Source organism: Hyperolius riggenbachi, chromosome 11 (assembly GCF_040937935.1).
Source record: "Hyperolius riggenbachi isolate aHypRig1 chromosome 11, aHypRig1.pri, whole genome shotgun sequence".
Lineage (NCBI taxonomy): Eukaryota > Metazoa > Chordata > Amphibia > Anura > Hyperoliidae > Hyperolius > Hyperolius riggenbachi.
In genome coordinates this window covers 88,791,167-88,817,053 of record NC_090656.1, presented here as the reverse complement: position 1 = coordinate 88,817,053, position 25,887 = coordinate 88,791,167, and the positions used below count along the sequence as shown (strand labels likewise).

Genomic DNA, 25,887 nt, shown 5'->3' with positions numbered 1-25,887 from the left:
TTTCTTGCTTACTGCTTTCAGCCAACTTTACTACTGCTGTTTAAGCCAATATATGCACGCATGAACATATGATCTGTTGCTTACAAGTTTATGGAAGGCTGGCCGTTGTGTTTGTTTGTGGCTGCTACCTAACCTTTGCTACATCAAGTGTGCTTTGCATGGAACTGTGCTATTTCAAACATCATCATATTGTTTATGCTGGAATCACGATATTGCTATATCTAAACGCATGACCTATAATCAATTGGAGGACAGTTGGTGGAATCCTTCTCTCAACAATATTTGCATGTCAGCTGTTTGGCTTATCTGCTTTGCTGGATCTGTAATCAATTGGAGGACTGCCAGTGGAATCCTTCTCTCAACAATATTGTTGTATGTCAGCTGCTTTGCTTATCTGCATATTCTTAACATCATTAGAAGGGCTATTAGCTCTCATTACATCTTATTAGGTTGCCATGGAGGTTGAGTTTCATTAGTGTGTTTATCCCGTTGGTTCTGGGTTTCCCAGGGGGGAGGTTATTGGGGGGCCCGGGGGGGGGGGGGGGGGGCACATTTTTAACATTGATGTTTTTTAATATGTTTACAATTTTGAATTAATAAAGCTTTTTTGAAATACTAACAGGTATAGTGCGATTTGTGCTCAACCGGGTCATACCCACTTTTTTCTCTCTATCTCACTAGTTTCTGATGAGGTCTATACTAGGAAATGTACTGTATTATGTCATTAGAAGGAGGGAGAAATAAAGGGAAGAGGAGGAATATATTATTGATAAAAACATCCCCCAGCACGCAACTGTTATGCCAGCTGATTGCAATGGCAATTAAAGGGCCAGTGCTCCTAAGGCATGTGATAACTGCAAACCATAACAGCAGAAAAAGTTTTTAAAGATTTTGCAGGATTAGCATCTTTATCACTTAATACACTCAGACCAGTTTCTGTTGAAATTTGATTTTTTATGGTGACAATCCCGCTTTAAAACAAATGCTGCAGAGATGGTGCTAAAGCTGCACAGTATAGAGCAGTGATAGCTAACCTTGGCACTCTAGCTGTGACAAAACTACAAATCTCATCATGCCTCTGTCTACCCAAGTTATGCTTAGAGCTGTCAGAGTATTGCAAAGCCTCATGGGACTCCACCACAGCTGGAGTGCCAAGGTTAGCCATCACTGGCATAGAGCCTTATAGTGCCCACACACGGTATAAAATAAACATTCAATTTTCCAGTTTATTCGACTAAAATTATCAAATCGAAATTAAAGTCGAAAATATTTTTTTTTTCAATCAAGAAAAACTATTATACATTTTTTCCGATAAAAATCGGATCGGACCATATTTTCTGACAAATCGAATGTTCGTGTAGGGTACCTCGAAAACAACTATGCGATTTTTTTCAATCTACCAAGATAATCAAATGAAATTATTAAAACAAAAAAAAAAATATGAAAAAATTGTACCATGTATGGGCACCATAAAACCCATGGAAGATTGAATTGCGCACTTATTTGGTGGTGTTACCCAGTGGCAAAAAAAAATAGCAGCATGCCAATTCTGAGTACGGTCACTGCTGCAATCATATGTAACTCCATTGCCTTTCAAATGCCCTTTGTCAAGCATTACCAAGTGCGGGGAAGCAGCTGTCAAGTGGTTGTTTCAGCCTCCTAATTGTAAGTGTGAGGATATATGTGGTGATGATGATATGTACGGTAATATGCCGAACATAGCAGCCATATTGTATCTCGTGGAAGCCATATTTTCACTTTTTCTGCCTGTGTCATATGTGTAAGTCTGCTCAAAGCCAGCTGGCTTCAAGGTAAATGGACACCGGGCTGCTAATGTGAGTTCCTTATGTAAATGTAAATTAACTCTGCACTCAGTGGCCAGCAGGAAAAGCTACCATTGTCTGCATTTAAATAGCTCAATTACGTTGGATAGGCAAATGAACCTAGACATTCAATTAGGGACTGTCTACCTAGCCTCTAATTAGGAGATGGCTAATTAGTCAACAGCTAGTCAGGTCCTTACCTTTGATCTGCTATGAAATACTGTCTCATATGTGAGCTTTGCTTTGTCACCTCTCACCTGGAGTAGGGAAGTCCTTTTGATGTGTGTTAAGATACAATTTTACCTGTGGTCTGAATATTGGGCTGGAAGCATTTGAGTGTTTGAAGTCGGCAAAGATCAAAAGTGGGACAGGAAAAACCTTTGAAGTTGCGTGTCACAGCCAGAGAGGATATGACAGGCGTTCTGTGCGGTCACACCTGAGGAAATTGGATTATTCCTGGAACTGGACATTTGGGTGGCCCCGGGCCACAAATTTTGATATAAAACATCAGCTAGGATAGTCACAACTTGTAGTTCTTTGGAGATAGCAAAACGCTAGGACTAACCTGGTCTGACCAGAACCGCGTACTCCTTGCAACACCGCTCAGATCTGTAGGCTGGTAACGTTTATTCCCATTTTATTTTATGCAACCTGTCTTGTTGTGTATCTTTGTAACTTTTATGCTTTTTAATTTTTATTTTGTTTTTGTAAATCTTTTGTATATATTATTTTCTGCATTGTTCCACTTTTTTCTGGAATATTAAATATTTATTTAATACGTTTGACTTCTGCTGTACTAAGCCAACGCTCATAGCCTAGAGGGAGTCTGTAGTGTAACTTGCATTACAAGGTCAGTGCCTGATTGTGCCTTGCTACTGTACGATTGTATTGTGTGTGTGGCGTGCCCATGTTTGGCTTAAGGGCAAAGCTGACCCAAATACGAAAACGCGGACTGCGTGCAGATCGACAGCAAAGTGGGAATCGTGAAGTGTCTAGCAGCAGCTAGTGGTGGCAGTGAGAAGTGTTCTGAGGGGTCACAGCCGAGTACATTTGAAATCGGCGCCAGTAAACTTGGGCGCAGGATACAGCGCTATTTGGCTGATCCTGCATCTGCACAAGTCCGGGCCGATTTAATAACTATTCCCCCTCCAGGCCGCCATGGATAGTGGGGGAATGAAATAATTCGGCTTCCAGCGATTGCTGGAGGCCGAATTATTGTGTTTTTTAAGCAACTTCGGCTTTGTCTTCTGACGGAGCCGACGTTACTCACTGAGCGCCGCTATAGACTGATTCCTATTACAGTCTATGGCGGCGCTGGCTGCGCCCAAATCTAGCAGCGCTGAAAAGCACTGCTCCGGTCACAGCCTTGTGTTAGCTCAACTAAGGCTGCTTCCCCTCTCGATCTGGTCCAACCCGCAGTCGGGAACCGTATATGCAGGCGTGCCGCAGAGCCGGTTCCTGACAGTAAGAATTGTTTCAAAGACCTTAATCTTTATTTGTATTGTCTTCATAACAAGATTAAAGATTAAATATTAAAGTATGTGTATGATTATTATCATTTTATTATAATTATATTTTTTTTTTACTAAAGTAAAGTAAGTTTGTCCTCATCAAGGAGAGTCCGCAGGTACAATGCAAATGTAATTTTGGCCTTCTTCCTGTCAGTTAATAGAGCCATTTGTAATCGCTCTGTGGTAAAAATTCCCTCAGCACAAAAAACACAACAAACAAACTGTGAGGTTAAACACACCTATATAGTTACTATGAGGTAATATTAACTTCACAAATGATAAATTGAACCTCTGAGAGGAAAAGTACAGCTCAATAAATGCTTTGAGCTACAACTGCCGTCTGTGTTAACTATCTGAGGTAAAATACAGCTCGAGCTGAAAACAAAAGAGATTCCAGTTGAAAAAAATGTCACTTCCGATCAAATAAACCATTGGATCAAATACTTTATTTTTTATCTCGATCTTTTTTCTCAATTTCATTTTTCTGCATTTTCGATCATTTTCCCCGGATTTTCAGCCTAATCGTTTTTTTTTTTTCGATCTAACGGATTAATCGAACAAATTTATCTAATCGAAAAAAAAAATAAAAATGAAAAGAATTTTACCTTGTATGGGCACCATAAGTTAGGCATCGCCCCACCGGGGGTGGGGTGGGGGGATGCGGGCATGTGGTTAGGGTTAGACACCACTGGAGGGGTGGTTGGGCATGACCAGGGGGAGTGGTTAGGGTTAGGCACCACCAGGATGGGGGGTTCTGTGTGAGAGTGTGGTTTGGTTAAAGAGGAAGTCCAGCCTAAACAAACATACTGTCATAAGTTTACATTAGTTATGTTAATTAAAATAGATAGGTAATATAATCTCTTACCAACCCTGTTTTAAATGAACAAGCAAATGTTTGATTTCATGATGGCAGCTATCTTTTTGGTTGAAAGGAGGTGACAGGGAGCATGAGACACAGTTCCAACCGTCCTGTGTGCTGATTACCACTCCCAGTTGCTAGGCAACAAGAACAACAACATAGGAATTCCCATCAAGCTTTGCACAGCATCAGGGAAAAAACGCCCGAGCATATTTCTTTGATGCGGCGGAGCTTAGCTAAAAATGCAGCTAAAAATGATGCTTTGGTAAGAAAAACAAAGTTCTGATGCTGTGAAACTTTTAAAGAAACACCAAGCCTTTTCAGTACTGCCGAGTAGATTTTTAGTCCGGAGGTTCACTTTAAGCTGTATTGTTGAATTATGTAACAATTTTTAAAGTTAATATCTTTTCGTTTTCATCTCCTGACGGTTTTAAAATAGCATTTATCATTAACCAATTTAGTTAACAATGTTTATCGTTACTGAAATTTCATTATCCACGGACGCTAATTTGTTATCCACCCAGGTCCTTTTTTCATGCAACTCCATTCTTTTTTAGTGTTTAGTGGTGGTAGACTGTCAGTTTTTTATTGCTTGCAAACAGAGGTCTATATCCTCCCTCAGTAGTGAGATTTCTTATTACATTTTGTGCTTAACGGAGGTATAACAAGTGATCTCCAAAGGGGGGCACAGACCGCTATAAAAACTCAACAAATGTTCTAAACATCCCCAGGCCAACCAATTGTGGCTTGCATGCAGCCCTTGAGCAGTTACTATACAAGGACGTATTTGCTGTATGATTGATGAGTATAATATTAGCTCTGTGGCACCTTCTTATGTGCAGTTCTCATAGCATTCCTTCTATTGACACGTACCACTCAGGACCTTCTGTGTTGATGTATGGCTCTCACAACCCTCTGGCTTAGTGATAAGCGGCTCTCTTTTTATCTGGCTTTATCAAAGTGAGTACTTTGTTTATCAAAATTAACCTCAGTGTTTGCAAAGGTTTTCATACTGTTTACTGGTCTTTTCCTACCATTGAAAACATAGAACATAAAAGTGGGTTAGCATTATTTAACCCAAAACTGCCCAGAGCAAACTAGAAGTCTTAGATAGGGAAATGTGATTTGAAATCTTTAATTGTTTTGGCTATACCATGAAGCATGAAACTTGCCTGAAAGCTACTTTACACTTTGCCGGTGTTTCTTAACACTACAAATGCATGTACACCCTTATTATTAAGTGCATTGACCAAGTACTCCCTACTATGGGTAATATTGTATCAAGTACCCTGTGACCACTGGCAGCTCGAGGGGAGGCAGCTGACAATTGCAGTGCCCCCCTCACGCTTTAGATACAGAAGCACTCACCCACAAGTTCTGGCAGTGCAGAAGGCAAGCATGAAATCTGTGTTAGGCTCCGCCCCCCCTTTCCCAGGGGCCACAGCTCTGTAGAGAAGGAGCTGCCGCTGGAGCTCGGAGCCCTCACACCTGTCAATCAGCATGCTGATTCAGTGCAAGTCTGTGGTGATTGGTCAGGACTGGCTTCTGCAGAGAAGCATATACATGCACTGTGATTCCCGAACTCTGCCTGCAGCCCTGCAGTGTTAGCCTCACTGAGCACACGTACCGTAGAGATGGGCCAAACCTCCAATTTTCGGTTCGCGAACCGGGAATGCGAACTTCCGCGAAAGTTCGGTTCGCACGAACTTTCGCGAACCGCAATAGACTTCAATGGGGAGGCGAACTTTGAAAACTAGAAACACTTATGCTGGCCACAAAAGTGATGGAAAAGATGTTTCAAGGGGTCTAACACCTGGAGGGGGGCATGGCGGAGTGGGATAGACGGCAAAAGTCCGAAGGAAAAATCTGGATTGGACGCAAAGCAGCGTTTTAAGGGCAGAAATCACATTGAATGCTAAATTGCAGGCCTAAAGTGCTTTAAAACATTTTGCATGTGTATAAATCAATCAGGGAGTGTGCGCGGCTGCACACTGCGTGCGCTCCCGTAGGTATGCAGTGATGGGTATTATAATGTGCACCTGTCACACACACAGGTACCGGACAGGCACAGTGACACTGCGTGCGCTCATGTAGGTAGGTGGGTGCACAGTGAACAACAGGTAGGTATATGCAGTGATGAGGTGGGTGCACTGAACACAACAGGTAGGTATGTGCAGTGATGGGTATTACAAATGTGCACCTCACACACATATACCGTGAACAGGTACAGTGACTGGTAGTATTAGCACCTACAACAGGTAGGTATATGCAGTGATGGTATTACAATGTGCACCTGTCACACACAGACAGGTACCGGACAGTCAGGCACAGTGACACTGCGTGCGCTCACGTAGGTAGGGTGGTGCACAGTGAACAACAGGTAGGTATATGCAGTGATGGGTATTATAATGTGCACCTGTGTAGCCTGATTGGCTACAATGTACCTGCTGACTGTGATGTAGAGGGTCAACACTGACCCTCATGATGCACTATGGGGGCGAACCGAACTTCCGGAAAAGTTTGCGGTTCTCCGCGATCACGAACCCTGGAAGTTTGCCGGGAACCGTTCGCCATCTCTAACACACAGCACAGAGCAAGCAGATCATTAGTGCTTGTGAAGCTTTAGGTAAGATTTGCTTGTGAAGTCATTAGATTGAAGTGATTTTTATTTCATAGTTGAATGCTATAATACATGTAAACTGGCATAAATTGATTATACATTGAACCTGTCATGAGGGGAGCAAAATAATTTATACTTACCTGGGCTTCTTCCAGCCCCCTGTAGTCCCTCAGCTCCCTTGTTCTCCTTCCACTCCCCTCCGTTCTCCCGCTGTCAGCCCCAGTTGACGCTGACTTCTGCCCACATGCATGCCTCCTCAATCGCGCTCCTGTAAACAGGAGTGTTTTGCACCTGGGCAGTTAGGCCCCGTTCACACTTGAAAGCGCAAAATTGCGGGAGTGATTTTTCCGCGATTTAACACGGAAAGATCACTAGACACTGTTGTGATTTTCCCGCGATCGCGTTTAGCGTTTCTATAGCACTGAATCGTGATCGCCGGGAAATCGCCTGAAAATGGTGCAGGCTATGTGTTTGCATTTGGCAATTTGCATTAATCGCCGGCGATTAACGCAAATCGCCACGTGTAAGAACGGGCCCATAGCGTATCATAGCACTAGCGCTTTCACCCGCAAAACACTCTAGTGTGAATGGGCCCTACAGGCTTATAACTGTGAAGATGCAGAATGTTCCCGGCTACGGAAGCACAACCCCTCAAAGACTTTACCAGGGCTGACTGCGAGAGAACAGACAGGACTCGGCTAACACGGAGAAGCTGAAGGACTACGGGAAGCAGACTGGAAGAAGCCCCAGGTAAATTCAAATCCTTGACCCTCACTTGTCTCAGGTACACTTTAACTTTTGGAGGACAGTTAATACTATCCCCAGATCCAGCGTTTTAAGGGCAGAAATCACATTGAATGCTAAATTGCAGGCCTAAAGTGCTTTAAACATTTTGCATGTGTATAAATCAATCAGGGAGTGTGCGCGGCTGCACACTGCGTGCGCTCCCGTAGGTATGCAGTGATGGGTATTATAATGTGCACCTGTCACACACACAGGTACCGGACAGGCACAGTGACACTGCGTGCGCTCATGTAGGTAGGTGGGTGCACAGTGAACAACAGGTAGGTATATGCAGTGATGAGGTGGGTGCACTGAACACAACAGGTAGGTATGTGCAGTGATGGGTATTACAAATGTGCACCTCACACACATATACCGTGAACAGGTACAGTGACTGGTAGTATTAGCACCTACAACAGGTAGGTATATGCAGTGATGGTATTACAATGTGCACCTGTCACACACAGACAGGTACCGGACAGTCAGGCACAGTGACACTGCGTGCGCTCACGTAGGTAGGGTGGTGCACAGTGAACAACAGGTAGGTATATGCAGTGATGGGTATTATAATGTGCACCTGTGTAGCCTGATTGGCTACAATGTACCTGCTGACTGTGATGTAGAGGGTCAACACTGACCCTCATGATGCACTATGGGGGCGAACCGAACTTCCGGAAAAGTTTGCGGTTCTCCGCGATCACGAACCCTGGAAGTTTGCCGGGAACCGTTCGCCATCTCTAACACACAGCACAGAGCAAGCAGATCATTAGTGCTTGTGAAGCTTTAGGTAAGATTTGCTTGTGAAGTCATTAGATTGAAGTGATTTTTATTTCATAGTTGAATGCTATAATACATGTAAACTGGCATAAATTGATTATACATTGAACCTGTCATGAGGGGAGCAAAATAATTTATACTTACCTGGGCTTCTTCCAGCCCCCTGTAGTCCCTCAGCTCCCTTGTTCTCCTTCCACTCCCCTCCGTTCTCCCGCTGTCAGCCCCAGTTGACGCTGACTTCTGCCCACATGCATGCCTCCTCAATCGCGCTCCTGTAAACAGGAGTGTTTTGCACCTGGGCAGTTAGGCCCCGTTCACACTTGAAAGCGCAAAATTGCGGGAGTGATTTTTCCGCGATTTAACACGGAAAGATCACTAGACACTGTTGTGATTTTCCCGCGATCGCGTTTAGCGTTTCTATAGCACTGAATCGTGATCGCCGGGAAATCGCCTGAAAATGGTGCAGGCTATGTGTTTGCATTTGGCAATTTGCATTAATCGCCGGCGATTAACGCAAATCGCCACGTGTAAGAACGGGCCCATAGCGTATCATAGCACTAGCGCTTTCACCCGCAAAACACTCTAGTGTGAATGGGCCCTACAGGCTTATAACTGTGAAGATGCAGAATGTTCCCGGCTACGGAAGCACAACCCCTCAAAGACTTTACCAGGGCTGACTGCGAGAGAACAGACAGGACTCGGCTAACACGGAGAAGCTGAAGGACTACGGGAAGCAGACTGGAAGAAGCCCCAGGTAAATTCAAATCCTTGACCCTCACTTGTCTCAGGTACACTTTAACTTTTGGAGGGCAGTTAATACTATCCCCAGATCCAAAGTGATGCACAAATCCTATACAATAAAACCTAACTGTCCCTGCGTCATCCATTTTCCCTGTCTGTCCGTCATGTGCGCAGTACAGAAAGACGTTGGGACGGGAGGTGAGGCCAGGGAGCAGGATGGCCATGTGTGCGTGCACAGCGAGCAGTCGGCTGCGTGCCCGGGTGGCCGGATGCGCAGCGGGCAGGCGGGTGCACGGGCGGCAAGGTGCGCGATGGGCACGAGGACTGACGTGGATAAATCACTACCTAGAGCCCGTTTTTAAACGGGCTTAGGGCCCTTTTCCACTAGCAGTCGCTAGCGTTCACGCTGAACACTAGCGATTGCTGAATCGCAATTACCCGGCGATCCCCCGACGTTTGCGGCCGCGATTTTGCTATGCTATGCACTGCATAGCAAAATCGCGTCAAATATCGCTCCGCCGCGCGTTCGCGTTCCCATCAAAAACGAATCGCGGTAGTGGAAATGACCTACCGTGATTCCTATGTTAAAAAGCAAACCGTAGCGATTGTAAAATCGCTAGCGGTTTGCGTCTTTCCGATTCAGCCAGCGCAAACGCGCTGGTGGAAAAGGGCCCTGAGGTAGACTAGTAATAGATAACTCAATAAATTCAATATTACTCGTCTAGTAATAGATAATTCAATAAACTGAATAGCTGTATTAGATGCTACCTTCTTTCTTTTTTATTTCGGGGGGGAAAGGGGGGGGGGTTATTTTATTTTTGCCCCAAAATATTGTCCTGATGATTGTACTACATCACTTTAAAGGGACCTAAGCACCTCCATAATGCTACTTCATGTGCCACAGATGATGCAGTTTGGAGGAGTCATGGTGATGTCAAGCGTTTTTGGCTGCTGCAATGCGTGGGGACGTAGTCTATTAATGTGATTACATCTCCCAGCATGCACTGCAATGGCCGAGGATGCGGTACACCATGGCTGCTTCAAACTGCTTAATCTTTGGCACATGAAGAGATGGAGGTGCACGTATAGACGGGGAGTAGACTTTGGCCCCACCAGCCAGCCATTATGCCCACGTTAACTACTTATGATTACATTTCATTGTGAGCCCCTCTGAGGGACAGTCAGTGACAAGACAATATACAGTGCTGCGGAAGATGTTGGCGCTATATAAATACTAAATAATAATAATAACCTTGCAAACAGAACATGGAGCTACCAATGAGGACAGCTAGCAGTCTCTAACACAGCAGACTCAATAATGATCCAAAATGCTTAGTTTCCTGAAAATTTAATGATCCTTTCACACTGTGTCAGTGTGTTCCATCGCAACAGACAATATAACTGCATCACAATGTGTTGCACTGTATGCTTTGCCTCGCAGTCCTAACATAACTGCCGTTTATTAAGTGCTTTTGAAAATAAAGAGAACCTCGGAATCTCCCATGATGAGATGAACTAGTCCAAAACCTGCCAGGAAAGGGTGTTGCATGTGGGGGATCTAGGAGGGTTTATGGGGGCTTCTACAGGAGACTATAGATGACACAACAGGGAGCATTGGATACAGTGAAGCAACAGGGGAACAATGGAGGGTACTATAGGTACAATACAATACAACACAATAATACAATACAATAACATTTATAAAGCGCTTTTAGCTATGGTGGGCACCGCAGGGGGCAATAAATGGCATAGAAATGAATTGATGTACTATAACTGGGCAATAGAGAGCACTACTGGAACATGAGGGGGGAAAACAGTTCCAAAGTCTACTCTGAAGCCCCAAATCAGAAAGCTGTATGAAAGCATACAGTAATTTACCTTCCCCGATGCTGTAACATGCTCTCCTATGGTTTCTCTACCTATTTTGTTGGTTTACTCTAGGACGTGTTGTTTCCTAATATAACCTTAATACTATGGGAGGTGCGCAGAGCTTGGCTCTATTAACATATTTATCACAATTATTGGCCCGAGGAGGTAGGCAAAAGCCCACAAAATGCATCACCAGCCATTATTCATTAAGCTATTTTTCTTAGCTTACCTAAGTGTCATCTTTGGAGGTAAGTCATCTCTCCTTTTTTTCAGTTCATATTGCTTTAAAACGGAAGATAACCCAGCATTTCATCTTTGCTCTAAAACATTATCTACAGCACATTAAATGCAACCAGCATTTTTTTTTTACTAGACCAGCATTCCAAGGGTTACACACAGAGCTTGAAAGTTTAGTGTAGTGAAATGTGGACGCATCTGAACTTTAGATAATGTTATCTTGTGTTTACTTAAATGTATCAAGTGAGAAATGTGACACATTCTCTGACTGTGGAGAAGCAGCTCAACACAGACAGAGAGTCAAAGCATTTCTGCCTTCACTACATAATGAATAAAAACAGTTATTAATAAAATGCAAAGTCAGCTCACAAAGCAAAAAACTGTACATTTGGGAACCTATAATATCTAAATGAATAATAATAATACTTATGCACAAATGCAAATATGATAACCGTATGGCATATAAAAAGTAGGAAAACATGTTTTTATTGAATATTTTGTCAGGGTTTTAAACCGCTTTAACCTAGTTTGACCTTACCTTGGGCACCTCTTTCCCCCTATTTATATATCCACATGGTCCTATGAGATTGAAGGGGTGACGTCTCAACCTATTTTTTTCTTTTAAAGTTTCTTTTTATTTGTTTTTAGAGAAGAGAACATACATTTAGATACAACAGTCCCCAAAAACAGTTGGGGATTCCAACGTACAGACATTAAGAAGAAGTCAATAAATGGTGTTGGGTATTAACAGTAAGCTGTATCTATAATAGAGTCAACATTCAGATAATTAATTCTGTATCATATTGCATGCAATACAGTGTGTAGTATTCCTACATTACCTCACATATCACATTTGGCATGTATTCTTAAGGATGCATTTTAAAGTTGAAGATATCCTCCCCCTCCTCTTATGTCGTGTCCCAGCGAACATTTTATTTATTTTTTTTATTATTATAGGTTGACCTAACGAGGAGTGATGTAAGTTGCAGGTATGAGCCCCAGGAAAGAAAGACATCTTTGATCCTTAGTTTCTTTTAGACTAATATTTTATTCTGAAGAGAGCGTTTCCCTGTTTCTTGTCCATATGCCCCAAACTTTTTGGAATTTAGCAGCACATCCCCTAGCAATGTATGCGGCCTTATATAGGTGTAAGGATGAATTTACTAGGTTTTTCCAGTAAGGGATTGATGGAGGGTCGGGTTGTTTCCACTGTAATAATATACTTTTCCTGTAGTAAAACAGTAATAGACCCAAAAGTGTTCTTTGAGCTCTGGTAGGGGCTAGGGCCGTCACTTCACCCAGAAGACAGTGTAGTGGTTCAGGAGTGACCCTTATTTTGGTTATTTTAGTGATATATTTACAAATTTTCTCCCAGAGTGAGGCTATCCTGGGGCAGAGCCAGAAAATGTGGTCAAAGTCTGCTAGCTCTTCCCCACATCTCCAGCAGGAAGCAGAACTCGAAGATTGGAATCTTGCAAGTCTACTAGGAGTCATATAGGCCCTGTGTAATATTTTAAATTGAATTAGTTTATCTTTTGAGGCAATTAGGTATTCGAATGGTTTTATAAGGGCATTCTCCCAGTCCTCATCATCAATAGTAGGAAACAAATTGGACCATGGCTGTTTGTATACCGTAGAGTGAGGCTCAGTGAGTAAGATTATATGTTGATAAAGCGTAGAGAGTGTTTTCTGGAGATTTTCATTTCTAAGGATATTCTCCAATTCCGAGGTTTGTACACTTACTGATCTCTTAAATTGCGCATGAAATGCGTGTTTTAATTGTAAATACCGAAAGAAATAGTTGTTTGGAAGAGAGAAATTTTCTTTGAGGTTATCAAAGTCCATTATGGTCCCATTTGATATGATGTGTGATAATTGGGAGACACCCTTCTTTATCCAGATGATTGGGTCGGGTATAGTATAGAATTGGGCAAGGGTTGGGTTGTTCCATATGGGGGTATTTGGGGATAGTCTATGTGGTGGGGCATTATACCAGGAGTGTACCACATTCCAAGCCCTAACAATAACTCTCATATTAGCTGTCAGTGGGTATGGCGCCTTCAGTCCCCTATATAGAATTTGGGTGAGAGCCTCATAAGAGCCCAGATATGCTGCATCTAAAACCATGGAAGAATTGGACTGGTCTTGAGCGAGCCACCAATGAGCAGTCACCAACTGACTAGCTATAAAGTATTTGTAAAAATTGGGGAAAGCAAGTCCTCCCTCCTTCCAAGGTCTTTGTAGTTTCCTAAGGCTGATGCGGGGGGTTTTATTGTTCCATATGAAGGTGCTAATCAACGAATTTAATTGTGCAAAGAAGTTTTTATTTATCCATATAGGAGAGTTCCTAAATAGATAAGTATATTTGGGCAAGAGTTTCATCTTGACCAAATTAATTCTGCCAATAAGGGACAAAGGAAGGCATTTCCAGCCAGTAAGTTTACGTTTAGTTTCTTGTAATAAAGGGAGGAGATTATCTTGGTAAAAATCCAAAGTGTTATTAGATACCCAAACACCCAGATATTTAAGTCTACTGACTGAGTCAAGTGGAGTGTTAGTTAAGGTACAATGGGTGAGAGGGAGTAATTTGGACTTACTCCAATTAACCTGTAGTCCTGATATCAAGGAGAAGGAGTTGAATATGTCAAGTACACCTTTTATGGAATTGTTGGGGTCTTCCAGGTATAACACCATGTCATCCGCGTATAGGGATACCCTCTCCTCCAGCCCCCCCACGCGAAAACCTTTTAGCGTATTATGTTGGCGAATTGCAGCCGCAATGGGTTCAATAGCTATCGCGAAGAGGGCCGGAGAGAGAGGGCACCCCTGTCTAGTTCCCCTTTGTAGGAGGATATCGTTTGAAATCAGTTGACCTATGCGGATACTTGATTTGGGATTGACGTCTCAACCTATTAGTAGGAAGTCATGTTGCAGTAAAATTACAATATGTTTCAGGTATAATTCTCCATAATCTCATTCTCTGTTATGAGCCCTGTAGAATCACTGCGCCTGAGTCAATTCACTTTTTCTACAAAATTTTCTCCCGGTGATATTTTCAAATCTTATAAATAAAATGCCTTTTAAGCCACTGGCTAGCAAAAAAATACTCGATTTTGACAGTACTATTTCACCTACTCCGTGGTACTTTTACTTTTGCACAGTGCTAAAAACTTATTTAATCAAAAGATGATACATGATCTCCTAGGAGAAAATGTGAATTGGATGTGGCCCACTGTGTTTTACATACATGTCTTATATGTTTACATTTAAAAGCTGACATTTGGGTTGCCATTTACCATTGCAATACATGGAGCTGAACTGAAAGAATTGCCTTTTTTTCTGAGCATTAGTAGAGTTACATTTGAATCCCTCATTGAACCTGTATTCTTTTGGATATCTTATTTTCCATGTTACAGAGGAGGTGTTGCACTATTTTTAGTGCTGCTACAGCACATTAATATGTCTTCAGTTTTGTCTAGAATGGTGTTTCCATTTTCTATCTTTAGATGCTGGCTTTTTTCTTTAACAAAGAATATCTACAATGAGAGCCAGCAGGGAAATGCATCAGAAATAACAAGTGCAAAGCCAGAGAGTGCAAGTTGTGCTGCAATGCAATGACTGAAGACATGAGCTGTAGTGGCCTAACCATGGGCAGCAGTTACCACTACACTAAGTATCTGGAACATTACATACCCATGAAACTGAACCCTTCACCCCAAAATGTATAGCACAAATGTCAATGACTGCTGCTAATGCTCTACCCAGGTGCCTCTCTGAACCTAATTTTTACATATTCTTTGGGGATTACGTTCACATTTCATGGATATCAGTTATTCTAAACTTTGGATGTTGTGCAGAGATTTAAAAAAAGGATGGATAATGCCGGTAATTACACACAGAGCAGTTCCTCCGAGAGCACTCATCTTGCCACAGGACACTGAAGGAGGCTGATTCTGATCATTAGTTCTTGTACTGAATACTATAAAAACATTTTCAGTTATACTGAAGTTTAGAGTAGAAATAATGATAGGATTAGTGGGAAAACAAAGTTAACCGCTTTCGGGCGGCGGTGATTGAAATTTACGCCTTGTTCGGAAGCTGTTATGTCTGCCAGGGCGTAGATTTCACTCACTGTCGTGCGTTCTCGCTGCTCCCACCGATCGCGTTGCTGTCTCCCTGCCACAGTTCACTCGCCCTGCTGTTGATATAACAGCAGAGCTCCGTGAGCTGGTCAGGAGACGATGTCATTGGCTCCTGACCCTGTCATTAATGTGAGCCAATTTAATTGGCTTACATTGATCACAGGGTTAGGAGCCAATGAAATAGGCTCCTGACCAGCTCACAGAACGCTGCTTTCATAGAGACGGTAGAGTGGGTGGCCTGAGGTGACAGGTATGCTGCGTGAACAGCGGTAGAGGCAATTAATTGGTATGCGCCGGTTTCTGGTACCAGTAGTCTCTGGCCCTTAAGGGGCTAGTACTGAAGGAGTTAATTTAGGTTGCACAAGGTTTTACATTACCAGTGTTAGTTAATGTAAGGCATGGGACACACTTATTTTTCAATTTTTTTTTGCGAGTGTTTTGCATGAATTTTCTGCACACCATTGCCTCGATTCATAAAAGTGAGTGCAGTAGTTCAGAGACGGGCGGGAAATTACCGCTAGCGGTAAATGAGGTTTTTTGCAGTGAATACATAAAAAAAAAATTCTGAGTGCGAGGTGATTGCGATAGCAGTCGGTAAGTGTGCAGAAAGCTGTCGGTATAATTTGCTGAGTGCGGTAGTTTGCCGCTGACTTCCTAATGACAAGGTGCATGCTGGGTAGAAGTGGGCAGTTTTAAACACATGTGACTAATTTTTAAAAAAATTAAAATTATATTTAAAAAAATTATATATATATATATATATATATATATATATATATATATATATATATATATTTATATTATATATAATTATTCTTATAAATTATCTAACTCTGTACGATTTCTAAAAGCCTGGGTGATATTACCACCACCCCTCCTCCTCTGTATAAATTCCATAACATTAAGTTGAAAGGGCTCCATTTGTCACCTAAAATGCTGCTATGTAGATCAAACTCGCCAGGTCTTTGTTGGCGATAACAACGTGTTATTTATCGCTTCCTTACTCACCCTTTTTTATTTCATGAATACACTTCATTCAGTTTACCGACACAAACAACGTTTTCATTTCCGCACTATTACCACATGTGGTAAAACATGCGTAAAACGTGCGTATATGAATCCACTATTAACAACATACCATGGGTAATTTACCGCTTGGGCAAAAACGCATGCGGTAATGCTTTATGAATCGAGGCCCATGTGTTTGTATACTGAACAATGTGCACGGTTTTTTTTTCATTGCAGCTAATGTAATTGATAGAGGAAACTGACAAAATGTGCAGAATTATCCTGCAAGATTCCATTTTTTTCTCCACTTGAAAAACGCATTAAGGGCTTGATTAACTAAACCGTGATAACGCATATCACGGACGTTTTCGCTCGCATTTTGATGTTTTTGCATGAAACTTCGCGATTGCGCGTGATAATTTGCGATTGCATGCAAACATGAAAATGTGCGCGAAAACGCCCGTGATATGAGTTATCACGGTTTAGTGGATCAAGCCCTAAGTGTGAACTAGTCCCTTGATTAACAGGAAAAGATGCAAGATCAATCTTTGTAGTGTCTAAAAAAGAAAATTATAAAAGGAGTTAGATTTCAGAAGAAGAAAAAAAATGAAACATGAATTAAAAAAATATAATCTGTGACTTGACTTTTTCTGATCTACGTACACCTTTTATTCACTGATGGCCCTGTTAGTGTTGGAGAGATTTGCGTACCATCTGATGGGTACAAAGGGCAGCAATAAAGTCTGAGTTCTTTGCTTTTCTGTGCAGAAAACGTGCACAAAATCAGTCATGTGCCCTCCCCCCCATCCCCCCCTTCCCCCCCCCCCCCCCCCCCCCCCCCGGCCTTACAGAGATCTTCAGGTATCCTCAGTGATCCTACAAACCTGATTGATCGAAAAGCAACGACTGGATTGTTTAAAAACTGATCTGCAACATCCACCTGGGTCATGTCAGATTACAGTTACAAGATGGTGGAACATACTTAGTATGCAGCCTACAAGATGGTGAAATCTTAATGCGGACATATGGTCGCACCTGCTGGAGATATAAAAACGGACCCACGAACCCTTGCCTGCTAATCACATGATTAAGGCTGGAATGGGAACCCTAGGTGTGACTGGCATGTGTGAAGTGTGTTGGTAGTGTGAACCCAGCCGGCTGTACAATTGCCATCCTTGAGAGTGATTTTTATGGTATTAAATTGACACATTGGTGTTTATAAAGTGTTTTTCTACTTTTTGAACAAAGCATAGTTTGGTGAAGTTGATGCAGAGTCTGTTTCCATTGTTCCCACTATATTTCAGAAAGGTCCAGGCATGGCTTGCTATCTTTAAAGTCAGAGCTACCGATAGGGCATCCCGGGGTGGGGGGGGGCCGACTTGTATGGGGTCCCAGGGATTCTTGTTCAGGGGGGGCCCTAACATGAAACAAAGTGAAGCACATGAAGACAGTTATCAGACACTTGACCAGAGCTGCAAATTCTGAGGGGGGATGCTTGCTGGTATAATAAAGCACACATTTTCCTGCTGTGCTCTCTCCCTTCTCTGTTGTGAGTGTATCTTCTCATCATTATTCACTTCAGTGACTTCCCCTCCCCACATGCAGTGCTTGCAGAGGTATGTCAACTCTACACCTGTAACTCCTATTAACATTTGTATATGGGATCCCCCTAGCGTGTAGATAGGTCCAGGCTAAAGGAGAGCAGAGAAAGCCTGGTCTGTTTCTCTCTGCTACCATTCTTTACAGCTCTGAGCCAAGCTGATAATGGAGTTCACAGCTGAAATTCAGCAGGACAGGGAGATCTAACAGCATACCTCCCAACATTTTGATTTTGAAAACCGGGACATTTAGGCCACGCCCCTGACCACACCCCCAACACCCTAGTCACACCCACCCCACAAAAAAGTTTTTCCCCCAATTATTAATTACTCCCAAAGGGGAGGCGCTGTGAGGGTGCCAGTGGGTGGGGGGGGGGGGAGGATAGTGAGGGTGCCAGTGGGTGGGGGGGGGAGGAGGGTGAGGGTGGCTGTGGGCGGGCAGAGAGAGATCGAGGCACCAGCCCGGTATGCGGCATGGATAGCCGCCGCCCGCCGCCATTACACTTCTCCCTCCCTCCCTCCTAATATGCCCCCAGTGTCCCCTTCTCCCCCGCAGAGTAAAATGGGCAGCGGTCGGAGCGGGCAGTAAGTCTTATCACTGCCTCTCCGCTGCGTACGGGGAACTCCTCTGATCTTCCTGCTTCCTGTGACGTCACAGGAAGCAGGAAGATCAGAGGAGATCCCGGTACGCAGCGGAGAGGCAGTGATAAGACTCACTGCCCGCTCCGCTGCCCATTTTACACTGTGGGGGAGAAGGGGACACTGGGGGCATATTAGGAGGGAGGGAGGGAGAAGTGTAATGGCTGCGGGCGGCGGCTATCCATGCCGCATACCGGGCTGGTGCCTCGATCGTTTTTTTTCCCACTCACTCCCCAGCGGCCGGGACCAGGGGGGGGCAGCGCGGGACAGCGGGACGGCCCCCCAAAATCGGGACCGTCCCGCCGAAATCGGGGCGGTTGGGGCCCCTGTAACAGTGAGTGAGGGATACTGACTGTGTGTGATGTATGTACATGCATGCAGTATGTGTGTTTGCATTGTTGTGCTTTATACAGTATGTACAGATGGCTGTGCTGTTTTTACTCACGCACTTTTAATGTACATGCGAATGTATTGTCCCTCACTCTCCCTGTGTCTTTGTACTCTTGAAAATGAACTCATTTTCACTTGCAAACAGCCCAGAAACACAAGAGATGAGTTTGTCATCTGTAAAAATGCAGAGGATAGAGATGCATGTTAATATGAAAGTTTCATATGTCCATGCACATCACAGAGTATGTGAAATGCACCAAAGCTGGTGTGTGAGTGTGTGTATACACTATAGATTGTGATCCGACATGAGGAAGGCCCAGTAGGATTTCCCAGTATGGGGTCAAGACATTTCTGAAGGTGGCCCTGTTTAAAGTAAGTGTGAACTCAAAATGAACGTATGAGATGACAAAGTAAGTAGTACTAATCGCAATATTACATTAGTAAAATAGAACAGAGTCTCATATTTCTATTTTCATCTACATTTTTTTTAGAATGAATAATAAACAGCCATGACAGTTTGATATAAACTCTTCACTTAGTTGCAAACCAGACAGAAGTAACAACCTTTTCAACTTATCAGCAGGGAAAGTCAGAATTGTTGATTTCTGAAACCGCCTAAATCCTCAAACTTTGCATTAAATTTCAAACGAACTCCACATTTTGCAGATCCGAGTTTGCGTTGTGAAAATGAATATTCATTTTCACGCTGAAGTCCCTTGAGTATGCTCAGTGACATGTTACATGAAAATGTTTTTTCCTTTCGTGTTTTTATTACTTATGCAAAAAAAAACCAAAAAAAAAAAAAAAAACTTCCATGCATTGCACGGACATATTTTGGTAGAAATTTCAAAATTTACATGTAGGAATTTTGTGAGTTCCAAAGTCTGGCTTTCAACTTGACATTGAGAAATTTTGATGCAAATGCCAGAGTTCACAATTCCACAAATCTGTGAGCTCATCCTTAGTTTTCAGTGCTAAACCTCATCAACATAAACGTTTTTTGCCTTCTATTTATTTTTCAGGACATCAGGCTTTGTTTGACTGCCTCATTTGCATTTTTTTAACACTTGCTGTGCAGGAAAACATAGTGAATGATTTCCGTCAATTTCTAAGTAGGTCTAGTACTATGTGTACCCATATTTATCTCATGCCACATGTCAGTTCAGGAACCCTTTAACCACATAATGGCTGACATACCGTAACTATTCAGTCCAGGTTTGCCTAATGGAGATGCCTGGACATCTCTTGAGATAACTTGGGCTGATAGTACCTTTAATTCTGCATAAAATGACAGACAACGGCCGCATTGCTACATTACAATGCCAACAAATTATCAGGGTAAATCAATCATAACAGAGTGAAGATGATCATATGATTCAAATGCATTTCATGCCCCTATAGGGCACTTTCACACTAGGTACGTTACTTTGCAATGGATAACATCATTGCACCACGTTGCAATGCTTTTCCTATACGACCTTCACATCGAGTTAGTTGCGGTGGACTCCAACACAGTAACGCGCAGTGCATGCTTTGTGTTAACCGGGTAACGCGTACATATACAGTGGCAATAAAGGATACTTTCACTATACTGTATGTTTCATTGTGCTTCAACATGTATTTTCAGCAGATCATATCGCAATGCACCCTGCACAGCAGGGGTCCCCAAACTTTTTTGGTCAAGGGCCGGGTCAACATACTTCATACTGCTGGGGGCCAGAGTATACATAAAATGATGTATAAAACATTACATTGAACCTAGGCAGGGTAAACTATTACCTGTTAACACATGCAGCCCATTTAACCAAAAGCAGATAGTATACCCCCAACACAGCATGTGCAGATATTATGCCCACAATACAGCGTATGGAGATAGTATGCCCCCAACACAGCATGTGCAGATAGTATGACCCCCAACACAGCATTTGCAGATAGTATGCCCCCCAACACAGCATGTGAAGATAGTATGCCCCCCAACACAGCATGTGAAGATAGTATGCCCCCCAACACAGCACAGCAGCAAAAGACTGGCTTCCCTGTGGATGGATGGAACCGGCACTACTATTCTATATACGGCCACCGATATTTAGAGATGCAGTGGACCGTATCTCTAAGTAAAAAGTTCTGTAAGTGGAGGACCGGTAAAAAACCCTCAGGGGGCCGCATTAGGCCTGTGGCCCTAGTTTGAGAACCACTGCTGCACAGTGTAAGGAGCCTAGTCTTTTATGAGTAAGCTCCAGGAAGTGTGAAATGTATGGAATTTCATACGTTTACTTGCACCCAGTTATGCCTCTGATACATATTGATACATTTTTGTTACATTGCAGCTTTGCTAGTGACTCTTTGCTACCATAGTAAATGGAATTTTATTCATTACTCAGAGCTTGTACACAGTATGTAGGATGCTGTCAGCTTCCACATGTGCCTTTCATACCATCATTCACACCAGAGGAAGGGGTTGCTGTGAGGTTTGTCATGGTGGAACTTTGGCGATGCGCACACTTTCATTGCACTGTACTGTACTGAGGCCACATGTGTGTTTGCTATAATACATACGACCATGCTTGGAGCAAATAACTGGACTCGTAAAAATGCATTAGTGAGCACGTTATCAGTGTAAGTATGAGGCTGCACTGATGATTCATAAGGTGCCTATTAACGGTACAATTTTTTCATCAGATACGACCTTTCGATGTGATTTGAACGATCGTAACTAATGGGAAGGCAATTATCAATTGTTTACATTTACAGAATGATATCCAACTTTCGGATCGATTTTATTCTATTTAGCAAATGACCAAAGATCGTTCCTTATTGATTGCCTTAATAAACTGCAATTTTCTATAATTGGATCATTAAAATTGCATAGAAAGATCTGGTGAAAAATTTGTACCGTTAAAGGGCACCTTAATGCTAAATTCTATAATAAAACATAATACCTTTACCTGGGTGGATGGTTGAAGAGGAGGTTGCGGTTTAGGGGATTGTCACTTCAGAGGCTACACAGCATGATCTTGCTTGAGGGCCTTTTCACACTGGTGCGGTGCAGCATTTTGCCACAACCTCACGCTAGGGTCCTGAAAGTCTATGAGGAAGTTCCCATGTCATGTGGTGCGCCGGAAGTACCTTATCTAACGCTAGTGCATACCTACGTTACAGTGCTGCAAAATGCGGTGGCACGGAAGTCGTGCAAGTCTATGGCGACGCAGGTTTTTTAAAATGACCACCACAAGTTGTACGCGTCGCACATGCGGAGTAGCGTATTTTAGCAATATGTTTCTGTGCACGTCATCAATTTGGCCACAGGAAGTGAGCGTCAGTTCCTGCTTGGCCTGCTGCAAGACAGGAATTACAGTGCACTAACGCGGTAATCCCCAAAGGGCTGGTTTGGCGGTGTGGTCCCAGATCGCACTGCACCACTTATATGCAGTGTGAAACCGGCCTTAGTCCTCTCAACAAACCATAGTTATAAATATGTCTGTTCCTAAAATATAACAGAGCTTTCAGCTATTTTGCTTTGTGGAATCTGCTCCGCATTGGAGGGTGAGGGAACACACACACACAATATTCAAGATGAGAAATCTGAGAATACTCAACAGTTCTTCTCCCACTGCTGAGAAAGGAGACAGTTGGTTATATTTTTTCTCATAATTGCTCCTCATTGCACAGTATCATCCATTTTAATTAGACTGGAACGCTTTAATAATGCCACTTATTGCCTCCAGATCTGTCAGAGAAGCATATGTATTTTCCTAGCCTACTCGACATCTCCGTCACACCATGTTTATGTGTAGGATTGGTTTTCTATAAATTCTCTGGAAAGCATATGGACATGAGGCAATCTGCACAGAAAGTATGACTCTCTGCACACTTCACTTCATGGAGAGTGCACTGGCGGATTCTATCCATGTGAAATATTCATGCAGCTTATCTAGCAACGGCAAGAGAGACACTTGAGCTGTGTTATGAGAAGACACAGATTCTGATGTATTTCTAAGCATGTGCACATACCTGAGCAGAATCTCTAACTAAGAATTATCATAAAATAGATTACAACAGCTGCCTGCATTTAACGTGAAGTAGAAAACAATGAATTGCAGACTCACATTTATTATAGATTGCAATGAGACACTAGCGGCCAGCAAGAAATTTGGAGAGCCAGACAGTAACTAGTGGGGCAGTGTATGTCAGAGCTTTCATCATTTCCCATATTCAGAAATGCTGAAATAAAGATCACACTATCAGAAGGATCATTTGTCAGCTGAGACAGAAATGCATAAAATCCCTTATCTGAAAATGGAAAGTTATATATTACTGCACACAAAACCAGGCTATTAATAAATACGACAAAGAGCTTTAAGTTGAATTAAATAGTCATAGGAGACAGTAACATGTCTCCACACACAGTGATAGATTATCCCAATTGTAAGCAGTCCTTCTGATTGGCTGCTGCGGTCAAGGATGGTCATGTACCCCAATATGCAGGTGATGCAATAAATATGAGATTCCCTAGCAACAATCAATCTATGTAGGCAGCAGAAACTATTTTGATAATCTGAGCCACTTAATATTCAGCCTCTTCGGGCCTTAGCCCGTATATCCTCTTTTCAGCAACACATAAATGTTACAGACGCTATAAAGCTAACAGAAGCGGATACAAATGCGTTAGTGAGCTCAAGCCCTTAGGCTAGTTACCTATGGGGGTGTTGCACTACCTGTTAAAACAGGATAGCAACACAAAAGGAAAAGCCGCATTGTGCATTACACACGTGATATGACACATACAGAGAAGCATGCAGTTCATGAAAAGTATGCTTTACTTTGACTATAAATGCGGAAATGCGTAAGTTGCCTAGTACCGCACAGCATTGCTTGTGTAATTCAAAAGGATTCCACCACACCGTACCACTAATACGACAATGTGAATGTATTATTACTGTAGAATTACATCACATTTGTGATGCGATCCGATTATATTGGTCGACGCAATCTATAGTTAAAAAAATATCCAAAACAATGCACAGAAATGTGTCAGAGTGAATGTAGCTGTACAGGTGAAACTCAAAAAATGTGAATATCGTGCAAAAGTTAATTCATGTCAGTAATTCAACTTAAAAGGTGAACCTAATATATGAAATAGACTCATTACATGCAAAGGGAGATATTCCAAGCCTTTATTTGTTATAATTTTGATGATTTTGGCTTACAGCTTATGAAAACCTTAACATCAAAATCTCATTAACCACTTCACCACTGAGGGGTTTTACCCCCTGACCACCAGAGCAATTTTCACCTTTCAGCGCTCCTTCCATTCATTCGTCTATAACTTTATTATTACTTATCCCAATGAAATGAACTATATCTTGTTTTTTTCGCCACCAATTAGGCTTTCTTTAGGTGGGACATTATGCCAAGAATTATTTTATTCTAAATGTGTTTTAATGGGGAAATAGGAAAAAATGTGGGGAAAAAATTATTATTTTTCAGTTTTCGGCCATTATAGTTTTTAAATAAAGCATGCTACTGTAATTAAAACCCATGAAATGTATTAACCCATTTGTCCCGGTTATAAAACCATTTAAATTATGTCCCTATCACAATGTTTGGCGACAATATTTTATTTGGAAATAAAGGTGCATTTTTTTCAGTTTTGCATCCATCCCTAATTACAAGCCCGCAGTTTATAAAGTAGCAGTGTTATACCCTCTTGACATAAATATTTAAAACGTTCAGTCCCTAAGGTAACTATTTATGTTTTTTTTTTATCGTATTTTTTTTTTTTTTAATTACAAAAAAATAATAAAAAAAATTGGGGAGTGTGGGAGGTAATGAGTTAATTTATTGTGTAAATGTAATGTTTGTATATGTAAAATGCTTTTAGGGTGTAGTTTACTATTTGGCCACAAGATGGCCACAGAGTGTTTGTTTACATGCGACCTGTAAGCGTCCGGAAGGACGCTTACAGGAAGCAGTAGGAGGCTGGGAGACTCACAATGATCTCGCTGTTTCTGAAAGAAGCAGCAGATCATTGCGGGGGCTTAGATCAACGAACGGGAATGGATTTTCCCGTTCATTGATCTCCGGGCGAGCGGGCGGCGGCGTGCACGAGCGGCGGGTGCGCGCGCACGAGCGGCGGGAGCGCGGACAGCGGCGGATACAGCGGCGGATTTCTCCGTCCCTGGTTTTTTAGGAGGGAAAAAAGGGGCGGAGAAATCCGTACGCGTGGGGGTAAAGTGGTTAAATTAGAATATTGTGAAAGTTTTCACTATACTTGGCTCAAAGTGTCCGACTCTAATCAGCTAATTAATACAAAACACCTGCAAAGGGTTCCTAAGCCTTTAAATGGTCCTTCAGTCCGGTTCAGACTTAGGGCTGGGACCCACTAGGGCATTTTTGGCAGCGGTTTGGGATTGGCGACAATTGCCAGCGTTTCCCAAAAACGCTTTACCAATGTACTTGAATAGGACTGAACCCAGTGGTAATCGCAGGACATGCAGCATTTTGAGCCCAAGTTTGCGCTCAATGCGAAGCTGTGAGGAAACGTGGAAAAGCCGCCACAAGGGCTCAGAGTGAGGCGGCTGTTTCCGCGTCTAACATGGCGGCACAACGCGAAGAAACCGCCGCATGCCGCATGGGCAGAGCGGTGGAGTCCGCGTTGGATGCGGCGAATTGCACGCATGGCAAAGCAGCTGAAATTGCGGCTGGACGCGGGGAAACCGCCGCTCACTTGGAGAGCGGGGCAGCGGTTTCCGCGTCTGAATCAGTGGTCACATTACAAGACATGTCTGGTGTGGCTGGGACTGCTAGTCCACACAGGTTCAGAAGGACACGTGCCCGCTGAGAGGCAGAGCTTATATGACAGCCAGAAAAGGGTCAGCTGACCAGGCGGG

At 42.8% G+C, this 25,887-nt stretch overlaps 1 protein-coding gene across 8 annotated transcripts in view; it reads right to left on the bottom strand.

The window, feature by feature from the left end:
* Positions 1-25,887, bottom strand: part of SYT7 (synaptotagmin 7) — a 945,664-nt gene that overhangs the window by 747,657 nt on the left and 172,120 nt on the right. The window contains exon 1 of one of the 8 annotated variants that reach the window (XM_068261184.1): positions 4,204-4,225. The exons of the other annotated variants lie outside the window; for them this stretch is intronic. The gene's annotated coding sequence lies outside the window, so the exon portion shown is untranslated. Of the gene's footprint in view, positions 1-4,203; positions 4,226-25,887 lie in introns of those variants that run through there. 8 annotated transcript variants of the gene reach the window in all.